The sequence below is a fragment of the Callithrix jacchus genome, chromosome 20, assembly GCF_049354715.1.
Source record: "Callithrix jacchus isolate 240 chromosome 20, calJac240_pri, whole genome shotgun sequence".
NCBI lineage: Eukaryota > Metazoa > Chordata > Mammalia > Primates > Cebidae > Callithrix > Callithrix jacchus.
In genome coordinates, this window is record NC_133521.1 from 34,202,314 (window position 1) to 34,224,781 (window position 22,468).

Genomic DNA, 22,468 nt, shown 5'->3' on the forward strand with positions numbered 1-22,468 from the left:
TGTATACACAGGAAGTGTCAGGAATTGCGAGCATGAGACAAAACACCTGTTTACTTGGAGATCACGTTCTAGTAGAGGGAGCTAGAGCATAAAGATAATCAGTAAGATTATCACAATAACTGCTGTGAATAAAAACAATGTTAGAAGGATGCCCTGTAGAGCTTGTTTCTGAGCTGAGAACTGAAATAAGCGACTAGCCAGACAGAAGCTAGCAGATTTAAATGGCCTTACAGGTGCATAGCTTGCCATCATAGGTACTGCAGGAAGGCTAATAGGCTGGGCCAATACCACATACCCAAAAGAAGAGAGGTCAAATATTTCCCCCCAAATTTCCAACATTCTAGGTTAAGTTTAGGAGCAAATACTTCACTAAGAGCCTGTATTGACACTACACCTGCAATCTGCCTTGAATAATCAAATGCACAATGTTTGCAAGTATTTATTACACAATTGCTAAGTGTAAATACTGAATACACCTAGTTTACGTGGTGTGGCTCTATAGAATGTATGTGATGACTCCTTTTGATACTTTCTGCAAAAGAATGAAAACACCATGACTATAACTTTAATTCCATCTGCAGGAGTGAGGTGATTAATTGCTGTTCTTGTGTTTTTAGCATTTCCTAAAATACACTAAGTATACCTCTTGTAGAATTCTCCCAAATCCTAAATTAAGAAATTAGTTTCCCTTGGCAGTCTTCATTATAATAAAATTAACACTGAAAAATAGCAAACTAGTTGGTTTTTAATGTGTAGTAAGCAAACCATTATCCAAATTTCTTCGGCCAGGTGGGTACCATGTGGCTGTGTTTAATAAATCTGGTTTCTGTTACATTGTTCTCATTTCTACTCCCTCAGGTCTCTTTGGAAAGCTCTCACCCTGTTTTCTGAGCTGAAATCAAACCGGTGATAGGAAAATAATGCTTTTGCATTTTTGTGGAACAATGAAGTATTTCCCATGAAAAACCATATCACAGAAGCTGGAGGCTTGTTGTATTTTTAAATCTCTGCTAATGACAAATGTTTGTCTTTGAGTTTAAAATTACTGGGGATACAGAGACATAAAGATTGTCACAGGACTCCTCTTACACCGGTTTCTCATGAAACTTTAAAACTTCATCTCTTTCAAGAGTTGGCAAAAGCTTTAAAACTGAAGGTGACTCCTCGTACCCAAACATATTAGACAATCAGGCCAGCAACCGAAAGAGGGTGGCTTGTCTGCCTTGACAGCTAACCCCGTGGGTATAATTTCCTTTAGTAAGGAAACTTGATCACAGTGTATGTGGGATTTGGATATCTTTTTTTCTGCATTCCTGAAAATACCATTTAGATGAACTTAGCTCATTATTTCTCTAACTTGGCTATTAAAATCACCTGGGCAGCCCAGACATTGCTATGCAGAAATCTTCCCTCAAATATTCTGATATAATTGGTGTAAGCTGAGGCCATTTCTAAATTTCAAAATGATCCCTGCATCTATTGTTCAGCCCAACTGGAGAACTAGTCATTGAATACGTATTACTTTAAATTGCATTTCGTTTTTTAATCACATTAATTTTGTTTCTGCATGTACTGACACATTTTAAATCAACATTTTGTTCCATGTGCTCAGATCGTCTTTAATGATAATAGGTTAGTGATAAGTTAGGGTGTGTGAGCGAAGCAACCACATGACAGTGTAAAGGCATGTATGCTACAATGTGCTTTGCATATGAATTGCTTCAACTAATTATTTTTCCCCAGGCTGCTATAATTACACTCTTAAAATATAAAGTTAGTTCCAGGTTGTATTGTAGCATCTTCAGGCCTTAATTTGTTTAGTTTGGAAAATCTGAATAAATGTATGCCCCTTTGGGACTGGCCAAATCAGATAGTGCCATACTTTATTATTCAGCTCCTTTGAGTTCTAATATTAAATGTTAAAACAAAAGGACATTCTATGCAAATTAGGATAACTTTGTTTTTTAGATCTTCCATCTAGATTGTAAACAAGTGGTTCTTGTTGGTTTCTATACAGGTTAGTCAGATTACATTTTTGTATATATACTGCATACATGTACATGTGCATGGACACCAGTGATAGTTAATTGAAATTTTATAGTGAGCTCCTGTATTGGAGACTTCTAAGATGTGTCCACTGAAAAGCTCAAATACTACAGCACCTCCAATAAATGATGTCATTGAGGGCAAGGTGAACAATTCTTCTATGTGGCACTAAGGAAAAACATGCTTCTGATTTAAAGTTAAGTGGTTATTGCTAAAAAGTGCTTAGAGTTAGAGAAAACGCTAAAAGGTATTGAACACTTAGTATATAGCAGGCGTTGTCAAATTCCAGAAACCACGGTATCACATATATTATTCCTAATCTACATAGGGAGAGAATTAGGTTTAGGAAAGCTAATTCACTTCCACAAGGTCACAAAATAGATAGCAAGATTCAGGGTCTCCTCTTCCAACAACACAGCATCACTAAAGATCTAGTCTGAAAATAACTTTATTTTCAAAATAAAATGTACAAAATTTTGCATAGGGTTTCCTAGTACCCCAAAAGAATACTTAGACTGAGTTCTTAGAAAGCATTCTGGAGCAGATGGGTACAATTTCTTTTAAACACCTAAAAATATATCTGCCTGAACATCATGCAAAGTATAGTGTTTGCCAATTTGTATAAGCAACTGAATTACATAAAGAATCGGAGGATTTTAGAGTGAAAGAATATTTTAAATCATTAAGCCTAGCTATTGAAATGAGGACCTTAGAATCTACCCAGGTCAATGTACTTGTCAAAAGTCAGAGTAGCAATTCATGGCAGAGACAGCATGGTGCTAATATGTCAGAACCTGCTTTCGGCAATGCCATTATTTAAAGTGCAAAATATAAATTTTGTACATGTGATAATTCAGTAAAAGGTAGAGATATTGTAGGCATTTTTCTAGAGAAATTGTTATTGGGTCACTGGTATTGTGATAGATTATTAGGAGAAGGAAGACAAATACCAGATTATTGCTTTATCCTACTGCTTTTTGAGTGTGAAATTTTGATACCCAAGACCACATTTGGCAATATCTAGAGATACTTTTGATGGAACTGGAGGGAGGTGCTGCTGGCATCTAGTGGATAGAAGGCAGGGATAGTTATACAACGTGCAGTCAGTGGAATGGCCTCCCTCCCCCTACATGCACACACCACAATCAAACATCTGGCCCAAATGTCAGTAGTGGTAAGGATGGAAAATCCTTGAGTGCTCCAATGCAGCACCATTAAGGTCTGAACTAGGGCAGTAGCAGTGAGCCTGAGTTCAACTTTCATTCATTCGTTAAATATTCGTTGTGGATCTACTCTCCTTTTGATGACTGTGACCTGCTCCTAGATGAAAGGGTGAAGAAAATATGGGCAAGGAAGCCCTGTCCTCTCCTGGCTCACAGCATAGTTAAAGGTGCTGATGAGTACTGAGCTAATTCTAGATACTAAGAGGATTTGTGTGGTGGAAGCATGTGCGGTGATGGGAACACATGGCGAGCCTCTTTACAAGAAGTTTGTGTTCTGTCATGGAGGAAGACATTAAACTTTGTTACTTAATGACAGTTGATCTCACTACCTCATAAGGTACTACAGCAGCAGATAATGGGATTGTGGGTAGATTTGTTGTTTCTCATTTCCACTGAAGAAGTAACTCAAAATATAATTTTAAGGCAAAAACAAGACGGGTCCTCTAGTTTGATGGAACATCAGGTACTAAAACGGTTAGAAGTAGAAGGGAAGAAAAGGATTGCAACCAAAACATAGAGAAAGTTGTAGGTGGGGAAAGGGAGATGACCATGTTGGTATGGCAGGGCCATTCAGGGATTTCGGAGCAATCATTATTAATCCAGCCATGGGGTAAATCCCCTGGAAGTACTGGTCCATAATATAACAGTATCCACAGATCCCAGTGGAAATCGCTCATAAAAATGAAAGAAGCAACGCTAAATGCAGCTGTGCTTTCTGAATGTTACAGGGTTATGGTTAGAGTTATAGATTCAGATACCTTCTTTGGGGTAAAGGACCCCATCCCCTGATACTATTTCACAGCACCTTTGTGGAAACACTGCAGTGGCTATGAATTCACTTGTTGGTTACTATGCTCACTACCTTGGTGACAGGATCATTCCTATCTCAAACCTCCTCAGCATCACACAATATGCCCATGTAAGAAACCTGTGCATTTACACCCCAAATCTTAAAAAAAAAAAAAAAAAAATAATAATCTTGATGACATCAACTCAAAGACAAAGAATCTGAGTTTTTCAGGCTGCCTTCCATGAAGTGATAGACACTCGCTCCCCTCACCACTGCTGAAACAGAGAAACTTTGTTTCAGTTTCAGTGCTCCTAAGTCAGCTGTGCCTCCTGACCTGTTTCCCTTTCCTTACTTATATGGGGTCCTGAAAGGCAGAAGGGATCTCTACCCTCCAGTCACTGTCCTAAACCACTAGTGTATGTGGCCACATTAATGTCCTGGAGCTCCATGTCAGATGAGAAATTTTAAAAACTTAAGTCATTAGAAAAAGTGAATGTGGCATTGTGATGACTTGTGGCCTTTTCAAAAGACATTGTAAATTGCAAAGAACGCTTTGCAGCTTTTTCTTTAGAGATTATACCAACTGAAAGTCAGGAGATTAGTGTTTTGTTTTGTTTTAATTTTTTGGTCCATCTTATTTTCTTAATGAAAATTTGTTTGGCAGAGCAATGGTATCCCTCTGATGACATGGCATTTATATGAAGGATCATGCCTTTCCTAGGGATAGTAATTAAATGGCCGGAAAAAAAATAAGATAAGGAATTAGTGATACAGGAAGATTGCTATGTATTTCTTAAATAAATTAGCAACTTTTAATACAGCCACTAGGTGACAAAATGGCTGAATCAGTGAAGTGTTTAAAATATTTAACACACAATTTACCTGTGACATAATTATACAGTGAAATAAACATTTGTATATAGAAGCAAAATGGAACAAGCACAGATATTGAAATCTAACCTAATTTTTAAAAAATTCAGTGTCACAATCAGACTTAGATGTTTGGCAATCTATAGCGTGGGTGCCAAAAAATCTACATGAAAACCCTTGGTTGGAACGCTTCACACTTTCCGCAGAGCAGAAACCGAAATAACTTTTATACAATTCACAAATAAAGCCCTTGAGTTTTCTGCCCATACCCGTGAGTATGTGTCTAAAAAATGTCTTTGTAGCAGGCAATCCCTGCCACCACTGTGCTTGGCTGAGTTCACAGATCTGCAGTAACCTGTAGCTTCCCTGTCACTTCTGTGGTTTGCCTCTCCTGCTAAGCTGGTTTCGAATCCACTCAACCTCTCACTTGCCCTTTGCCCAGGTAAGCCTGAGAAAGTTGAGTTTAATTGCTATGGTATCTACCTAGTTACTCGAACACTGAATATTGTTGGAGAAATGATGTATAAACTAGGAAATAATACCCTATATAAGTGTCAAGTAGTGACATTAGAGGGACGTTGTTTTCTCAAAGAATGATGTTTTCCATTTTGGGTAACTCTTGATAACAAAATTAGGTCTAAACAGCTCATGTATTTTAATACTCTATCTTTTCCTTGATAATCTTTCAAATCCAGTGCAAGTGAAAAGGCAGACTTAAATACTACAATGTAGAAGAATTGGACACAACTTCATGCTGAAATTGTTTCTTACCTCTAGCATTTTGAGGATTTGAAGTCATTTGAACACTGAATTGACTGTGTTAAAATAACACTGATGTGATTAAGAGGATTTTTTTAAATGGCACTTAACTTAGAAACTACTATAATGACAACGAGGCGTGAAAAAAATCAAAAGTATGTGCATTTTAGGTTTAAGGCGCTGTAATTCATGACGCGAGTATAGTGAATGTCTCCACATTTCTGAGGAACTACAAATAGTTGCTTGGCAAGTGATATGACATTTTAATGATACACAAACATAGGCAGTTGATGACTTTATCTTCAGACAAAACTATATTGGTAATTACAGAACACTTGAATATCTTCTGGGTTATAAGTTTTCTTTGAATTTGCTTATACACTTGGCGTATGTATTTTAAGGTAACCAAGTTTCCCCTATCAAATTGGAACCATCATGGTTCCTGGTTTGCAATGGAAGTTGCGTTGGCAAATTTAAAATGTAAAAGTGTCAAACTGCCAAAGGCATCTTTAACACACTGGACAAGAGTAGTTGAAATTGGGCAGAGCAAGCAAATGATTCCATGGTTCATCAAATCACTAAATTTCCCTGTTCGAAGATTTGTAAACAAAATCCATAATCAAAAATGTCCTTGTAGATGAAGCATATAAGACCACATCTTTCTTTTTAGGATACTTAATGTATCACTTGTTAAAAGCATAAGCTTAATGCATTGAGTTAATTCAAGAAAGTACAAGTCGAGTGCTTATTATATGGCTCAAAGTATACCAAACGCTCTGAATGTATTAGGGACCACGACAGTCATTGCCTTCTAAAGTGTGTGAGCCGACACTCCTGATTCTAATTTCAGATTTTTCAGAAAGTGACTGTGGGTCAGAGCTGGATGCAGAAAAGCTGTCCAGGACCAAATGGTTAATAGCTCAAAAGGGTGTTTAAACTGGTGAACGAAGAAAACACATACTTTTACAAAATGGCACACCAAGACAACACAACAGCCAAAGAAACAAGGTGTCCTTGGAACACAGTCTGAGTGTTTGCTTTCACTTGGCACCTTCTGCATCAAAAGATCCCCAGAGGCCTCCAAAAGTGGAGGGAAATGGCGAGTCAAGTGGAATGAAATTACAAAGTTAGAACCCATTTCTCAGGTGTGCGCTCCCAGGGACCCCCATTCACTCAAAAACTGAAATGGATGCTCTATATACATCTCAGTCCAGGCAATCTGATTTTGACATAAGCTCAGGAGATACTTTGTTAATGCGGAGGCCACCCACAGGGAGGGATTATTCAAATTGAGTTCTGATAAGGATTAGGCTCAGTAGAGTGGCTTTGGGGGAGGTAAAGTGGACCAGTCTGTATCTTCAACCCATGGACATCCCCAGACACCGCTTCATGCTTTCCCACTCTAAGTAGCCCCTCTTTGGCTTATACGAGATGTGAATGAAGGGGACCTTTCTGCTATAAAAGTGTGGAGCCCAAAGGATGAGAATAACTACTTAATTCTTTAGTGTATGGTAAATTATATAGGAAACAAAAAAAGCCCTTCTGGCTCTTGGATGGCTGCTGCTGTTGTCGTCTTTCCTGAAGACACTAGCTCTATCACTTGCGTGAGGGGCACTTAACCAAGCTGTCTAACCCATTTAAGCCTCAGTGACCTCTACAGAATGGGCGTAATAATAGTACCTTTCTCCTAGGATGCTTCAAAGACTTGAGTAAATATAAATTGCTTAAAAGAAAGCCTAGCAAACAGTAAGTGCCACAACAGTGTCACGTTTTCCCTGTGGCACCAAAGACATCTGCTGCATCAAGGAAAACTAGTATTGTTGAAAGATGGGGGAAGAACCCGCATTAGTATTCCGCTCTTGTCTTTGAACTAAAATTTTTAAGTTCACAGTGATGAAATAGCTTTGACAGAGGAACAGACTCTGGCAATAAAAGGATATGCTGAATTCCAAACCTTGCTTTTGCATTGCAAGACCTCCTAAGCCGGGATGATTCAGGGTAGGGGATTTCACCATAAGTTGATACTATAGGGTTGGGCAGCTTGTAGGAGATAGTCCTATCTGGACAGAAAGCAAAAAGATTGCTGCTGAAAAGGAAGATGGGAGTGCAAGGAGTGGTTGTTGAATACCTAGGTTAAGTGCTCAGAACTGGACATAGAGAGAAGACCAGATGTACTCCATGCCCATGAGACTTAATCAAAGGCCAGTGAGAGCAACAAACTCTATCGGAGCCCTCCAGTGAGGGCACCCCCTTTGTATAATTTCCTGGATGGCATGAAAGCCAAAGTACATGCGGAAGATGGTCTTTTAGGAGAAGTTTTGAAATAATGCCCTGAGTTCAAACCCTTTGATGGAGTTTGACTCTGTGTCCCCACCCAAATTTCACATCAAACCATAATCCCCTCATGCCAGGGGAGGAAGTGATTGGATCATGGGGGCAGATTTCCCCTTTGCCGTTTTCTTGATAGTGAGTTCTCGCAACACCTGACGGTTTAATAGTGGCAGTTTCCCCTTCACTCTTGCTCTCTCATTTGCCACCACGTAAGATATGCCTTGCTTCCCCTTTGCCGTCTGCCACGCTGGTAAGTTGCCTGCGGCCTCCCCAGCCATGTGAAACTTTAGTGAGTCAATTGAACTTCCTTTCTTTATAAATTATCCAGTCTCAGGTGGTTTTATATAGCAGTGTAAAACAGTCTGATACACCCCCACAGATGGCATTGTCCATTATACCTGGAGTTTCCATGTGCTTTTGTCAGGAAGACAGCAAGGTGCCCACTCAGCTGATCTGCAGAGGCCTGAGAGTAGGACAGGGGACTTCAGAGAGTGGGGAGCTTTTCACTGGAGGCAAATGACTAGAAACAGTAGCAGTGAGTGCTAGACAGTGGCCCTCCTAATCAAGAGGTGTGATCAACCACTCTAAGGCAGACCCCATAGCAGGGTACCTCAAAAGTTCAGATCATTCACGTTGATTTATAAACAAAGGATCTCTCTTGGTCACTCAGGATGAAGTGTAGTGGTGTGATCATAGCTTGGTGCAGCCTTGAACTTTGGGGCTCAAGGGTTCTTCCCAATTCAGCCTTCTAAAGCTCTGGGATTACAGGCTAGATCACCCACTTCAGAGAGGAGACTAGAGGGACCAGAGAATGACTTTACACACATCATTAAGATTTCCCAGTGTTTCTTCACCCTGCCATCCTCTTGAGATAAAGGGAAATGAAAGAGACAGACTCTACAGAAACAGGAGAGATGACGTTGACCTGGAAGGAATTGTTGCTTTGAAATGGTTCGTGTTAGGTCATCTTGCGGGCTCTCATCTCCATCTCATGGGTTGTTACTATTGGTCCCCAAGTTGTAGAAATTTTTTTTGCTTTTGAAACATTTTTAAAGATGGCTTTTGTTGATCATTTCAATTAGAGCAGGACTGACATCTGAATCCTATATAAATACATGAACACAGGGGGCTGAGACAGAATCACTTGAACGATTGCAGTGAGCAGAGAGCACACCACTGCACTCCAGCCTTGGTGACAGAGGGAAACCTGTCTCAAAAACCCACTAACCAGTTTTTGCATTGTTCAGCCCTTCCTAATGCAGCCACCACCATCTCCCTTCCCCAGCACGTCCCTGTCTGTGTCTGTTGAAGCCCTATGTGTAGGACTCACCCTTCAATTGGAAGCTTCTACGCACCTAACAAAGTCCCTCATAAAGCCAAGTTCTCCTTGAAGGGGAGTTTTAGTTCTGTCTCATTTTGTCTCCTACAGGGTGACGAATACTAAGTGGAAGCTGACTGATTCAGGACCCATTCATTTTGTTTCTGAGTGACTAGCCATTTATTACGAACATGTAGCTCCCCTTGAGCAACTTCTCCTTGAGGGTTAGGGTGTCACAGAACATTTAGAATTAGAAACTTAATTTCTAGTCTAATCTTTCATATAAACTGAGGCCCAAGGAACCTAGTGACTTGAAGGTTAGATTGTAAATGGTATTGCAGAGCCTCAAAGACGTTCTCCTGGTTGTAGCCCAGAGCAAAGACACACACTTTAAGGCACATTGATGGAGTGGCCTACAAATGCACAAGCTTGCAGAAGCACACATTGGGTTGAGAATTCCATTTATAAACATCCATTATGAAGTCATTACCTGAGAATATTCATGCACAGGTCAACACCTACAGGAAGATTTTGACCAGAGTTAGACTTACCTTCTGATTGCATGCTTTCCTAAGGTAACAACCACCATCAAAAATTGAGTAAAGAGTTCACTCAGTTTGGGGCCCAGATGAAAATGAGAGGAAAGAATGCCTGGCTTAGGTTCTGTTCTGAAGAGGGAAAGAGATTTGATTCATAGGTTCACAAAAGCTAACTTCACTGCAGAAGGAAAAGTGCTTCCAGGTGACAATTTCTAGGTTTACTGGAGTTTGGTGGAAGTAGATGCTATTGATGTAAGAGGTTAATGTCTGTCACAGTCCAGGTATTTTGCAATGGCTTTCTTCACAGCATGTTCATTTTAAGAGTAAAGAGGTCTTTATGGTTCATGGAAGTTTAATGAGGATTACAATAGCCCCCCAGATACTTACAACAGTCATTTAAATAACCCTAACCTCTGTTTGTTATGAGAGGGAACTTGGCAATTTTAGGTATTATACACATTCTTTTGAAAACTTTACCGTTTCCACAGGCTTTTCTGGTTATCTCCTACATACTGCAATTATACATTGTGGGGTAGTATGTGTTGCTATGGAAATGCCCTCCAGTCCTTACTCGGACACGTAAAAGAGAATCCTTGGGCTCTGTTTTATGTGTCTTTACATACACATATTCCACATGTAAGATTATGCAGTATTTTTATTTTGGTGTCTGGCTTATTTCACTTAGCATAATGTCCTCCCAGTCTATTCATGTTGTAACAGATGAAAGGTTTTCCTCTGTTTTGAAGGCTGAATCATACTGCGTTTTATCATATTTTATTTTTGTTAATTGATGGGTATTGAGGTGGTTTCTGTCTTGGCTATTGTGGATAGCGCTGCCGTGAGCATGAGCGTGCAGGTATCTTTATGAGGTTGTGATTTTTATCTCCTTTGGGTGTTATCCCGGAGATGGATTGTTGGGTCAAAGGGTAGTAGTTCTATTAAATTTCTTTAGGGATCTCAGTATTGTTATCCATAACGGTTGTATCAATCTAAATTTCCCGCAGTGATATTTGTGACTTCTCTTTTCTCCACATTCTTGGTAATAATTGTTTTGGTAACAGTCATCCTTAAGACTATGAGGTAATATTTCATAGTGGTTTTAATTTGCACTTCTCTTATGATAATGTTGAGCACATTTTCATATTGGCCCTTTTAACATAATCTTTGGAGAAATGTCTGTTGGATCTTTTGACTGTAATAAACAATTTAAAAATTTTTAAATTCAAAGAGTATATATATTTGTTGCAGGGATATTATTTGCATAACAGTGGGGACTTGGCTTCTAGTGTACCCATCACAAGATACTGAATATAGCACCCAGCAGGTAAATTTTAAACCCTAGTTCAATGCCCTTAAAAGTCCCCATAGTGTGTTCTTTTTATATCAATTTAGCTCCCATTTGATCTTTGATTTTTCTGCTTCTGGGTTCATTAGATAGTGACCTCCATCTCCATGTTGCTGCAGAGGGCATGATTTTGTACCTTTTTATGGCCCTGCAATATTTCATGGCATATATGTACACCACATTTTCTCTATCCAATCAACTGTTGATGGACACAGGTTGGTTCTATAACTTTGCTGTTCTAAGTAGTCTGTGCCCATTTGTTGATTGGGTTTTTCTGCTCTTGAGTTGCAGGGGTTCTTTATAAATCATGGATGAGGATATCAGATGTGATTTGCAATTATCTCCCAGTCTTTATTTACTTTTTTGAGATGGAGTTTCGCTCTTGTTACCCAGGCTGGAGTACAATGGCGTGATCTTGACTCACTGCAACCTCCGTCTCCTAGGTTCTGGCAATTCTGCCTCAGCCTCCCAAATAGCTGGGATTACAGGCATGCGCCACCATGCCTAGCTAATTTTTTGTATTTTTAGTAGAGACGGGGTTTCACCATGTTGACCAGGATGGTCTCGATCTGTTGACCTCATGATCCACCCGCCTCGGCCTCCCAAAGTGCTGGGATTACAGGCTTGAGCCACCGTACCTGGCCTCTCCCAGTCTTTAGTTGCCCTTTCATTTTGATTGTTTCCTTTGCTGTACAGAAACTTCTCAGTTGGATATAGTAACATTTTTATTCTATAGCCTCAGCTTTTGGTATAATATTTAAAAAATGCTCATATATCATTGCTAAGGAGGTTTGCCTTTTTGATCTCTAATAGCTTTATGGTTTCATGTGTTACAGTTGCATCTGTTATCCATTTTGAGTTAATTTTTGTGTGCAATGTAAGTTTATGGGTCAGTTTTATTCTTTTACATGTGGAAATGCAGTTTTCTCAGTGCAGTTTATTGAAGAGACCATCCTTTTCCCATTGTGCCCTCTTGATGCCTTTGTCAAAAATAGGTTAAGTTTGAATTTATTTCTGGGCTTTCTATTCTGTCAGTCTTTATTTCTATATTTATGGCAATAAAATGATTTTGATTACCATGAAAGTTCTTAATAGAGTTTTTAATCAGGAAGCATGATGGATCTAACCTCATTGTGCTTTCTCAGTATTGCCTCAGGTACTTGGAGTTTTTCGTGGTTTCATACAAATCCTAGAATTTTTATTTCTACGCAGAATACAGTTCGGAATTTTGACAGGGACTGTGTTAAAACTGTGTAGTGCTCTGGGGAGAATGGACATGTTTACAATATTCCCATCCATAAACATGGAATATACTTTAAATTATTTACATCTTCAATTATTTTCATTAATATTTCATAGTTTTCAATGTACAAATTTCTATTTTATGTTGGGGATTTTTATTAAGTAGGTATTAGCTGCTGTTGTCATACGAAAAGTATGTGAGGTGATGGTTATGTTAATCCACTTCACCGTAGTAGCCACTGTACTTCCTGTATGTATCCAATGAAACACCATGTTGCAAACTTCAAATATATACGATAAAATATATCTTTTTAACATATAAGCCTTGGAGATATACCTTATTTAGCCAATAACTTGCTGTCCTTTTATCTCCAAACACCACCTTCTGCCACACATTTTGGCTATAAAAATAGTATTGAAAACAAGGTAAACAAGGAATTAAGTAAAAATGCATGTCTTCTGGAAAGTCAACCAAAAGGGCCTCCTGTAAACATGTCCATTCTCCCCAGAGCACTGCACAGTTTGACACAATATATAAAAAGATAAGTGATGTTATTGAAGCTAATCTTTGTTAGCTACTTATCTCATCTCAGAGGTTTTAAAGTTTTTAAAGTTTACCTTGCAAGTGCTTCAGAATGATTGGGAGGGATTAAAAGTCATGCCTAGCACCATACTTCCGATCCCGCGACTTCGGTATGTCTACGGTGGTAGGGCCCCAGAATTTTTTTCTAACAAGTCCCAGGTGATGTTGATGATGCTGATCCAGGCATCAGATTTGAAAACCACTGTTCCAAGCATCTACTAAAAATACAAAAAATTAGCTGGGCATGGTGGCTCATGCCTGTAATCCCAGCACTTTGGGAGGCCGAGGCGGGTGGATCACGAGGTCAAGAGATCGAGACCATCCTGGTCAACATGGTGAAACACCGTCTCTACTAAAAATACAAAATTAGCCAGGCATAGTGACGCACACCTGTAATCCCAGCTACTCAGGAGGCTGAGGCAGGAGAATTGCCTGAACCCAGGAGGCGGAGGTTGCGGTGAGCCGAGATCGCGCCATTGCACTCCAGCCTGGGTAACAAGAGCGAAACTCCGTCTAAAAAAAAAAAAAAAAACTTGGTAAATTGGTTAAAATGTAAAATATACCTACCATTTTCAAGTATACAGTTTAGTGACATTAATTAGTAACATGGCTGTGCAAGTATGCCCGCCATCCATCTTCAGAACTTTCCCATCCAAGGGGAAACTCTGTACCCATGGTATCAGTAACTCTGTTCTGTTCTTCCCCACAGCCGCTGGCAACCACAGTTCTAGTTTGTCTCTGTGAATTTGACTATTACAGGCATCTCAAAGTAGAATAATATATTTGATTTGTGAGTGGCTTACTTTCTTTAGCGTGATATCCTTAAGGTTTGTTCATGTTATGGTGTATGTCAGAATTTTCTTCCTCAAGGCTAAACAATACTCTATTGTAGGTACATACCGCATTTCATTTATTCATTCATCAACCCCACTGATGAACATGGGGTTGTTTCTTTCTTTTGTTTGCTGTGAATAATGCTGCTATGAACACAGGCGTATAAAAGTCTGAGCCTTTAGTTCTTTGGGAATATACCTAGAAGTAAAATTACAAGCATTTTACAAGTATGATTATACTTCTACTTTAGAAAACATATGCTGTTATCCCCACTTTAAGTACAAGGAAATGGACATCCAGAATTCACCAAATTATGTTGGGGTCACACAGCTGAAAAACAGACCATGAATTCCAGTGCAAGCAGGCTGGTTCCAGGGCTCAGACACCTCCTTCACTGCCATACCTGAGGAAAGCAATCCCTTTTTTGCGTGGAAAATTCCCACAATTGATGCAGACATTGTTTATGAGTGGAAGTAATTACCTTTTAAAAATAATGGCTAGCATGGGATTAAATCAAATGTAAGAAATAAGTTAAAAGATAAATAGTCCATCTAGTTTATACGCTATTTCTGAAACAGAGTAAGCTAAACTATTTCTAAAATCTGCCAGTTGGAGGGCAAACGTATTTCCAGTTGCCCAAAGAGTTCCACTCTGAGTGGCAGAAATGACAGTCTCACCGTGGAGTAGAAGTGTCCCTTAAATAATTAAAATAGAAGAATTGGTCCTTTGTCATACACTCAGTTCTCTGTGTAATTAAACCAAACCATCCATTGAGAAATATCCACAGTAGTTTCTGCATGCTGTTAAGTTAAATTGTCATGTGGCATGAATCAGAAGCCATGAATGGAATATTATAGGAAAAATCCAGCACAGTACATATGACACAATGTAACAGAACCATGTGGGTGAGAAAAACCACATGGGGCTCGGTTTAAGAGATAAGATTTCTTTTTCTGGAATTCCTCTTTCTTTTCTGTGGACTGCCTCCTTGCACCTCTAAGATTCAGAGGCTTAGTGTATATGACAGTGCACCTCAAGTATGAGAGAAATTGTGGTAAAATATAAGAACTTACCATTTTAATTATTTTCAAGTGTACAGTTTAGTGACATCGATTGTAGTCGCATAATTGTGCAACAGTCACCGTTGTCCATCTGCGAAACTTTGTCATGATCCAAGCTGAAACTATATCCACGGATCAATAACTGTTCTCTCCTCCCCACAACATTAAATGGTCGAAAGAGGTGACCAACAAGTAAATTCATAACCACTGCAGTTAGTCTCTCTAAAAAGATGTTGAGAAGTACACCATATCAACTATGAAAGTTTTACATGTATTTTAAAGCTGTACATTTATTCTCAAGTTACATTCGGGATGGATGCACATCCCCTGCCTTGCCAGCATCAGTGCTAGGTGAATGGTGGCAGATCCTTACAGCATCATTGTGTTGGCAATGAAAGCCAACCTTTAGGTAAAAGAGACTTAAAGATGAAAGTGTATGAAAAGGGCAGGTTTCCACTCTTTGATCTAGTTCAAGTCATGCGTGTAATGACTCCTAGAAATCTAGAGAAGGATTTCTATCTTTTAATTAAGAATCCCTTTTTCCTGCATGTGGCAATCTTGTATATATTTGAAGACCCCCTGCTTATGTGTTCCCCATCTCTAGTTTTCTATGCTGTAACCTAAATGGCTCCAGCTCTTCCAGTTTCTTTCTTTCTCCATTTTCAAACTACTGTAAAGAACTACCCAAGACTGGGTAACTGATGAAGAAAACAGGTTTGATTGACTCACAGTTCCACAGGATTAACAGGAAGCATGACTGGGAGGGCTCAGGAAACTCAAAATCATGGCGGAAAGGGAAGGGGAAGCAAAAGCAAACACCTTCTTTACGTGGAAGCGGGGAAGTATCACACACGTTTAACTATTGGTGTGAAAAGTCACTATTATGAAAACTGCAAGGGGGAAATTCACCCTTATGGTCCAGTCATCTGCTGTCGAGCCCCACCTCCAATTTAACATAAAGTTTGGGTAGGGACACAAATCCAACCATATCACTCCATGAATTTTCTGACTTTATCTTATGTGTGGGTCCTCTGAAAGAACTGTCATTAGTTAGAAACTCTGCCTAAATGCTTGCTTCCTTAAATTGCCGTAAACTACAACCTTACTAGTTCTTTTAGGATAGCTATTTTATGAAAATGGAAACTTAAATTATTATGGGGTACAAGGGTCTCTTATCACATCTCCTATGCTTCCAGTTTCACTTAAATATTTTTATGTTTATATTTCAAAGGCTGATGACAATTGGTACAAAGGGGAAAAACAAATCAAGCATGTGTAATTTCTTAACACATTGCTTCCACCTGACTCATGTTTATATTTTAATGTTTCTCTTGTATGAAACTTTCAGAAAATATTTTCTGGTGTTTAGATATAAGGTGTAAGTCTGGATACATTCTGATGGGAGCCTCCATGATACTGTTTCTGCAGCATGAAGTATCTTTTATTAACACTTCATCTTCCTTTCCATATCTAGGGCATGATATTTTAATATCTGAGCTCAAATGACTGTTTGACACATTGATTTCGCTGGATGACTCCTCTTACAGTTCTCGAAGTACTTAGATCTTAAATGAATGCAGAATTACAAGTATCACTTACAAAGCTATGTTCTGTAGCAATGTCTCTCTATGCTAGGGAATCTTCATTATTTCTTGGAGATATACTTTAAAATATTTGATAATTTGAAATCAAGACCATGCCTAAATATTCATGGCATTTCTTCCCATCAGTTGGATTCTTAGTTGGATACAAGAGATACACACTCTATCATTTAAGTAAAATAAGACTGTGTTGAAAAAAAATACAGGATCTCTGGGGACTGAAGAACAAATCTTGGTGGCTATCCAGAAACAACATCCCAAATCTTAGAACGGAGCCTCTTGTATACTTGTTAAAAATCTGATTAGTCCCTCTTCTTTAACTATATTGCTTTATAGGTCAGTTCCATGAAGACTTCGATAGCTGTCTGCAGGTGCTGTCAGGATGCCTGGCCTTGAACTTGCTTGCACAATTTACTTATCACCTGAGAACAAGCTTCTCCACAACTGCAACTACCTTCAACAACCCAAGGGTGCAGAGAAACTAATGTCCATGGGACCACCTTGGAGCAATAATCAGAGCATGAATCTTCCTCCCTTTTATTCTCTAGGTATCCAGCTGTGACATTCATTTCACTAAAATTTTCAGACAGTCCTAGTAGAAAATATCCTCGTAGTTCATCATGGTGGCTAAGTCAGCGGCACACCCCCGTAGTAACTGTATTTCCTTCTTGGCTCCAATTTCTGCTGTATCATCCTGTTCCCTGCTGCCTGCTCCATGGGATAATGTCCCCACAAAAACTACCAGCTCACAAGTCTTTTTTTTTCTAGTCTTGTCTTTTGGAAGAACCGACAGTAAGAGAGCTTGATTTTCTTTTTTAATTTACCCCCTGTATTAGCTTATAAGATAGTACTTTCTTTTAGATATGTAGAAACTGCAGCATGGATTCTGAATTAGTCTAATTTAATACTTTTGCCTCATCTTGGTCAATGCAAGAGCCTTAATGAACTTTCCTCCCTAACTCATGGACAGTTGGTGTTAAAAACATTGTAACTTTTAAATTTCACAAAACATGAGAATGTTTGCTTCACAAAACGTTCTCATGGCTATACAATCAATCACTTGTTGTACTTACTGCTCTTTTAATATTCTCCTTCTTCTGAGAATACTTTTTACTAATCCTTCTCGTGAAGGTCTGTGGTGGCATATGCTTTGAAATTTTTACTGCAAAATGTCTTCCATTTTTTTACTAGATATAGAATTCTGTATTGACTGTCTATATTGACTTTCTTTTAATACTTTTCAGAAATGAGAAATAGTTGTTTTGGGTTCCATGGCTTCATTTAAAAAATTTAGCCATTTCTGCTATGAAGTTAATACGTATTCTTTTTTTCTGGCTAATTTTAAAGATATTTTTTTTTTTTTGGCAGTGTTAAGGTGTGTGTTTTAGTCATCTGTGTGATATTTATAGCCCCTAGGATTGCAGTTTAAGGTATTTCATTAATTTTGGAAAATTATCTGCCATTACATTTTCAAACATGACTTCTACACCTTATCTTTCTCTTGTCCACGACTAAAGTTACACCATGTCAGACTTTTGCCCACGTCCACTATCTCCTTTAAAGTGCTAACACATCATACACTTTGTAAACTCTTTATTCTTGATATTTTAGAGTTCAGATAGGTAGGTGAGAATCAAGCTGTCTAAACTGACACTAGGTACATCCATTTGGGAATTAGTTTTATTTATATGGTTTTATTTTTAGAACTTTCATTTTACACTCTATTAAAGCTTCTAGTTTGCCGCCAAATTCTATCTTTTAATGGTTAAAACTTCTTAGTTACTTGCTTTTTAAACGAAGTCTCACTCTGTCACTTAACACTGCAACTTTTGCCTCCCAGGTTCAATCCATCCTCCTGCCTCAGTCTCCTGAGTAGCTGAGACCACAGGTGCCCACCACCACTCTTAGCTAATTTCTGTATTTTTAGTAGAGGCCGGGTTTCACAACATTGGCCAGGTTGCTCTCAAATTCCTGAACTCAAGTAATCCACCCTGTTGAGAAATGCTGAGTGTGTAATTGCTGAAAAATGTTGTACATGATAGAATACAGTGTTTCCAGTAAGAATGATGGCAAGGAAAACCTAGCCACCCACCTCCGCGCCGCTACAAGTAGAAAACTACTTGGGGCATTCTAAAGAGGCAGGACAACATACAAATATCAGACACTGGTTAAAAATTCTTTAACCGTGGGTCATCTCGCCCTACCCTTGTGGGTCCCTCCTAGAGAATGCATTTTATTTTGTCTGTGATCAGTGGTGGGTGGGCACCAGCTGCCTACCTGGTATATTTTTGTGTTGAGAAAATACAGAACATCGGTTAATAATCATCACCTGTTCAGAGAGAATAAATGCATGGGTCAAGTCTGCTCAGGGTCTTCAGCCTGGAATGCAGTCAGACCCCCGAGGCTTTCAGCTCAGAAAGCAGTTGACCCGCCGATAGTCCCACTTTGCTGTTCTGTCTGGGGGTCTGCTTCTTAATGTCTTCAGTGCAGCCTGGGTGGGAGTCTCTATGGCTGAGCTGGTCTGAGCACCACCCACCTTGGCTTCAGGCAAATATCTAATTTAGGATTAGGTTACCTTAATCTCTTTGGGAACTGTGTCTGCTACATAAATTAGATATTTATGCAGCACAGGTTTCTGGTTCACTTACAACCTTAGGTGGCTTCAGGAACCCAACAAAAAGCCTGACTGGCTTCCCCAGTTCGCCTCCTCCTGGGTGAGTATAAACTCCATCTTTGCTTCCTTCTCCGAGTCCCATAGGACTGTAGCCATTTCTACTTCTCAATTCCTTAGCAACTGCCTTCAGAACTGGGATTGCCTTGAGTGGAGATGGAACCAATTGTCAAAATCTCATTTCTTGACTTTTCTTTTTCCAGATCTTAGACCTGTAAATACTCATGACCTTAAAAGCAGTTCTCTAATATCAAACATTTTTCTTAGTAGGATTTGGGGTCCAGTTTATTCCAGTACTTCTGGAGACACAAATTAGTCTATCAGCATAAACTGAACTTCCCTCCTGATTTTAAAAACTAAAAGTCTTAAACTTAACAGTGTTAAGACACACTGCTTTTTGAAGGGAACAACTGGCTGCTGGTCTCACCTTTCTTCCCTATGTCTCACTATTTTCACCAGAAAGAACACCAGACTGCAGAGTTCATTTGATTTGAGCTGCAATAGCTCCTGTACCTCCTGGATACTGATTCACAGATAGACAAGGCGATAATAGCTTCTATCTTACAGTATTGTTTGCTGACAATTAAGGCACTATTTCTTGAGTAAAAACGTTTTACCTCTAAATGTTGGAGAAAATGCGGATAGTGAAGATAGGAATAATTTACAAAAATACATAAAGCTGTGAACTAAAAGAATAGATAAAGCATGATGAGGTTGCTGGAGGATCTAAATATGTAGTAACAGTAACATTTTCCTAGAGTATATTAACTTTTCTTTTGGGAGAAATAGTTATTGCATAGAACCAAGAGTATGTTAACCCTAAAAAAATAAATTTAAAAACCAAATCACAATTGGGGAGTCTGACTGCATTCCAGGCTGAAGACCCTGAGCAGACTTGACCCATGCATTTATTCTCTCTGAACAGGTGATGATTATTAACGGATGTTCTGTATTTTCTCAACACAAAAATATACCAGGTAGGCAGCTGGTGCCCACCCACCATTGATCACAGACAAAATAAAATGCATTCTCTAGGAGGGACCCACAAGGGTAGGGTGAGATGACCTACAGTTAAAGAATTTTTAACCAGTGTCTGATATTTGTATGTTGTCCTGCCTCTTTAGAATGCCCCAAGAGCAAAATCACACTAGTACAATATAAATGTTACCGTTTAGCTTAGGATTGTTTCTGCTGTTAATTGATAGTGAATCTTGGATCTTGAGCAGAATAAGTGAAAATTGAAATTCAGGAAAAGCATTGTCCTTGTTAACATCGTGGTGGTAGGGAGAATATGGTATTCTGTTATTCGTACCATTCCCCACTTGGACATATCTCTTCCAGATTTAACAGGAAAATGAAGGAAAGGCTGGGAGAAAGCTTCGGAGCAGAGTGGCATAATTGAGGCAATCGGAAGAACCCATGTCATAATCCATCTCATACTGCATCCAACAGCCCAAGTCATGTACTATTCATATAGCAATAAAAAATTATTCTGAGAGATGGTGAAATTTGCAATGTTCTGTTCAGAAAGTTAAGACTTCAGTTTGTGGGACCTAAGAAAGCGAGAAAGTCTGGATAGGAAAAATGAAGTTCTTTATATGCAAAGATAAGCTACAAAAACTGGTGATGTGGTTTGATGAATTTTAAGCTAATAACCGTAAAAGGCAAGTTTGAGGGACTCTGAGTGACTGAGTTCTGTTAGATATTAAATGTACATACCACAAGTGTATAAGCTGATGGATTTACAGTAAGTATACTCATGTAACTGTCAAGAAATAGCTTACTACCATGACCACAGAAATCTTTCCTTGGCTCTTCCTGGTCAAACTACCAAGCAAAGCCATTATTCAGACTTATAATCCAATTGACTCTTTGTTTTTGAAGTTTTTGTAAATGTAGTGACACAGCCTACTCATGCTTGTCAAGTGTTAACTTTGTGAGATTATCTATAGTTGTACCTTGAAGCATAAGCTAGAGTCTTCTATGCTCCATGGCACGAATGCAACATAAACGATTGGTCCATACTACAGGTGGTGGATAGCTATAGGCTTGGGTTATTAGAAATAACATTTCTGTGAACCTTATTGCATATCTTTTAATGTATATTTTATGTATTTCTGTTGACCTATATGTAGAGAGCCAAAGTAGCCCACCCCCTCTGGGGGCGGTCAGCTGCAAGGCTGCTGTGAACTTTGGGTGAACTGCAGAGAAGGGAAACCGTAATGGGGGAATGTGTATGTCTCAGAGAAGAGCAGATGGACCTAGAGAAAGATAACCAGCTTTCACTGACCTTGCTGCAAGATAGTTGTGAGCTGAAGTATGTTAACTGAAGTGTGAGAATTATAACCAAAGGTTGTTCTGGGTAACTGCACCCACCCTCTGCTATGTGCTTTGTGAACATAAAAAATAAACTGAGACAGGTCAGGGCCGAAGAAACTGACGTCCTCATTTTCCTGGACCGCCTGGCCCAGCTTGTTCTATGTTATGTTTGTCTTTGTGTTTCTCTTCATCCCCCACCGTTACCTCTTAGGTCTTTGAACCCTTGTGTAGTGTGGAATGCAGCACATGCCAGAACTATATACCTGGTGGTTTAATTGCTGGATCATGAAATATATGTGAACATGTATTTCATAAAATGTATGTGTATATATTCATATCTAGTATATACACAGCCAAAGAAATGTCTGAAGTACCAGTAAGCATTTCCCTTTCACCAGCGAAATACCAGTTACTTTCTCCCACATCTTGTCTAACATATGGTCATCCTTTCAATTTTATCCACCCTGGTTGCCATGTAACTTGCTCTTTTGTATGATTGATGGAAAGTATCTTATTTACTAATCGGCTTATTGGATGCTCTCATTTGTGAAGTGTGATTTATTAAAGTTGTTCTATTCTGGAAATAAGTTCCTTGTTTATATATTGCAAAAACCTCTCCCACTCTCCTTTACCTCTCTAATCTCTTTGGGTGTCTTTTAATAAACAGATGTTCCTAATGTTGATGAAATTCCATCTACAAAACTTTTCCAGTAGGACTACTGCTTTTTGCATCTAATTCAAGAAAATTTTACATACTGTAAAATCAAGAAAAATATTTTTTGGATTTCAGTTCCCTGCAGAATGTCTCTCACTATTTTCTTGAAATAAATCAGTTTTAAACTTCTTTTCTGCAAACAGCAAAATACAGTGATAATAGGCTGTTTTTACTATTGTTACTATTGTTTTCTGGAAACTATTTTTGACTCTTTTGAATGC

General features: G+C 38.8%; 1 long non-coding RNA gene across 2 annotated transcripts; it reads left to right on the forward strand.

Annotated features, from left to right (window-relative positions):
- The first annotated feature begins 9,870 nt into the window (after positions 1-9,870).
- LOC118149710 (uncharacterized) lies at positions 9,871-21,282 on the forward strand. Of its 2 annotated transcripts, none has more exons than XR_008478130.2 (3): positions 9,871-11,200; positions 16,879-17,090; positions 20,555-21,282. It is a non-coding gene; the product is annotated as an uncharacterized LOC118149710 (long non-coding RNA). The 2 variants fall into 2 exon arrangements; XR_008478131.2 differs by having other exon boundaries at positions 9,871-9,912.
- Positions 21,283-22,468: the final 1,186 nt, after the last annotated feature.